Genomic DNA, 3,410 nt, shown 5'->3' with positions numbered 1-3,410 from the left:
AAATGGCAACTATCCTAAATTGAAAATGGGAAACTTTCTAAAAATGATAAATAGAAACTACAAAAAAATAGAAACTTTCTACAAATAGGAACTTTCCCGATCAAAGAATGGAAACTTTCTGTCACGCCCCGAATTTTTGAATAATAAATTCAAATCCGAAACATGAATAATTACAATTACAAAATCCAAATCTCGAAACTTCGAGTTCATTATTACAATTCACTCTCACAAGCAATATTGTAAAGCTCAAATGAGCATAACACACCTCACAACGTACAATTGCTGTAAAACTCTAACAATTGCTCTAACCGCACGATCACCGTCCTGGTTCTCCTGTCCTGTAGGATTACCCGCTACACAATTTGAATAGTGTACCGGGAGTTGCAACAACACAAAACCCGGTAAGTTTTTTACAACCAGTATGAGTAAACAAGAAAGAACTGTTGATTTAATAAAATACATTTCCTTTAACTCAAGTATAGAAATGTAGAAACATCACAATTTCAATGATCACCACAAAACCACTTCACTTTCTCACTCTCTTATATATATAAATATATATATATATAAATATTATACACTTATGAGTCACTCCCCGTTACCCTCATAAGGTCACTCAACATTTGGCAGACAGACTAGAGCTCTAACTGATCGTTTCCACCTACCCGGCGCGAGGGCGTGGTTCACGATTTAATGCTATTAGTTTCCACCTACCCGGTACAAGGGCGTGGTTCACTAATAGATGCCATGGTCACCCCCGTGACCTATTGATCTCCACAGATCAATATATCTCAACAAATCAACAATTTATTGTTTCTCAACAATAAATTTAATACCTCTCACAATATTGTTGCTTTTCAACAATAAACTCAACACAACCATAACAGTACATAATATCTCACAATTTCAACAATACATATTATTTCACATAAATAATATATATATAGATAGACATTCACACAGGAATGCCCATTAATACCAACTATAGTTCACACAATGACGACAAAAAATAAATTAATTAAAAGTACTCGGTTCGTAATATGAACCACGTGAGGTTTACTCACCTCGATAATCCCGCTGCGTCTTCAATTCCGCTCAAAATACGATCCATAATCGTCCACTAACTCAAACCGTCAATCACCTACGATCTTAACTTAGCAATCATTCATAAACCACACATATACGGAAATCCAACGGTCGGATTCTAATTTAATGATGATCCAACGGCCAGATCGAATTTATATGATGATCCAACGGTCGGATCCTCACGGATCGCCCTTAGGATCATCCTCCAAAATTATCACGAAGATCCAACGGTCAGATCTTCTTGAATCACTCTAACAAACATCTCCTCAAAATTATACGAAAATCCGACGGTTAGATTCTCACGAATCGCCTTCCGAATCACTATTTCACAATTATACGAAGATCCAACGGTCGGATCTTCACCCATGACCACACAAAGCCACTGGGACAGTCATAAGATCAACATAACAAAACTACAAGTCCATCGGACGGTCCGATCTTCACAGATCACAAATCGAACGATCGAAATCGATCGAAATCGTAAAATTCATAACTTAATCATACGATATCCAAAAATTGCGTATAATATATCGAAATGATCGTATTGAAATATAGAATCTGAAAATGTACAGAAACCATATTTTTGATCCCCGGAGGTGGCCGGAAAGGGCCGCCGGAGTTAGTGGCAGAGCCGCCGCCAACCACCACCAATGGTGTCGGAGCCGGGCTGCTCTTCTTCCTCTCATCATGCTTAACAACTTTCATAACTAGCACGAAGTCTGAAAATGACCGGAAGGGGTCGAAAATTACCTTGAACAGTATGAAGGTGGCCGGAATTTTCCAGAAACCGGCGAGAAACTGCAGAAAACGGCGAGCTCCAATTCGACGTAAAAACGTCAATTTAAGGCTTCGATTCCTTCTGAAGAGTTGTTAAGAAACTCAAGAAGAACTCACTGGTTCAAGAATCACAGAAAAATATGGTCTGTAGCTCGAGATATACCGATCGAAAGCTTCTGTGGTCGGAAAAATTCCAAAATTTTGCAGAATCCGGCAAGGCTCGATTTCGACGTCAAAGCTTCAATTTCAGGCCTCGATGCCTTCTAGAGAGTTGTTAATAATATCAAGGGGAACCCACTGGAAAAAGAATCAATCAAAACGATGCACTATAGCTCGAGATATACCGATCGAAAGATTTTCGTTTCGGATTGAAAACTTACCGAGCTCCGACGAACGTGAAACCGGTCACTCTAGGTGCAATCCTCCTAGTATGATGATCAGCAGGTTGAGGGGAGTTCATGGAGCCAAGGATCGGAAGTTTTGGTGAGGATCGGTGGCCGGAGGAGGAAGAAATCGTCGATCGAAGTTTTGGAGGCGATTTCCGGCGGGGAACTAAAATCGCAGCCGATTTTCCAATTTTGGAAAAATCTGTTTTTATTTTTGGAAATTTCCAAAAATGGAAGCTTTATACTAAATTGGAAACTTTTTCAAAAAATCATAACTAATTCATACGAACTCCGATTTTTGCGTTCCGCATATGCACGCGATCGTATCGACGAGCTCTACAACTTTCATGAAGAAAGTTTTCCCAAATTTTGAACGTATAAAAAGTCAACTTTCGCGAGCCCCTAAATAACGTTCGTTTTTTCGAAAATTAATCGTTCGAACTAATTCCACAACTTCTCCGAGCCTCGTACTCGCTCCCACTATCGTGAAATCATTTCTAAAAATCCACGGAATTTAATTTGGATTTTTTTCGGGGTATTACACTTTCCTAAAGAGAGTTTTAATAAGGAAATAACGCAAGAAATGTAGGGAAAAGCAAGTAAAACGTCGCATTAAAATGCTCCTATCACTAGGGCACCGCCTCCGTCCACCACTAGCCTAGGGCTGGCACAGTCCCTATCCATGACGCCATGGATGGCGTCCATCATGGTGATGGTGCCCCAGTTGATGCTGTAATCACCAACTTGCTTCAAATAGCGTTTCAGACGCTCAAGCCTAACCAAAATTTTTATTGGTTGCCTTTAAAGCCTCTCGCTCATTTTACAAAGCCTGTTCCTTAGGAAAATTAGGACTGAGACTGTCCTATGCAAAGGATATAAAAAATACTCATTATGTTCTTACATAGAATCCATAGGGATTCTGTGGACTGATTCAACCAACTTGCGGACGTTTAAATATCTCATGATGTTGGTTTGATACGCTAAAAGCAAGCGCATAATTTAACCCTGATACGTGCAAAAGCATCGTCAATTTAAACCCTGAAAAATATCATCGTTAGTATAGAGCAAATAGGGTATCGTTCAAAACCGGGGATTGAGGGTGCTAACATGTGAGAAATAATTTAAAGAATAGAATATACAATTTACGAAAATTAAAGAACA

General features: G+C 39.2%; 1 long non-coding RNA gene across 1 annotated transcript; it reads right to left on the bottom strand.

Annotated features, from left to right (window-relative positions):
• Positions 1–265: 265 nt before the first annotated feature.
• LOC133707164 (uncharacterized) lies at positions 266–2,137 on the bottom strand. Its single transcript, XR_009844963.1, has 3 exons — positions 1,837–2,137; positions 1,065–1,141; positions 266–353 (listed from the first exon to the last, which is right to left on the bottom strand). It is a non-coding gene; the product is annotated as an uncharacterized LOC133707164 (long non-coding RNA).
• Positions 2,138–3,410: the final 1,273 nt, after the last annotated feature.

The sequence above is a fragment of the Rosa rugosa genome, chromosome 1 (genome assembly GCF_958449725.1).
Source record: "Rosa rugosa chromosome 1, drRosRugo1.1, whole genome shotgun sequence".
Classification (NCBI taxonomy): domain Eukaryota; kingdom Viridiplantae; phylum Streptophyta; class Magnoliopsida; order Rosales; family Rosaceae; genus Rosa; species Rosa rugosa.
The sequence above is the reverse complement of the archived record's forward strand: the minus strand, read 5'-3'. Positions and strand labels throughout refer to the sequence as shown.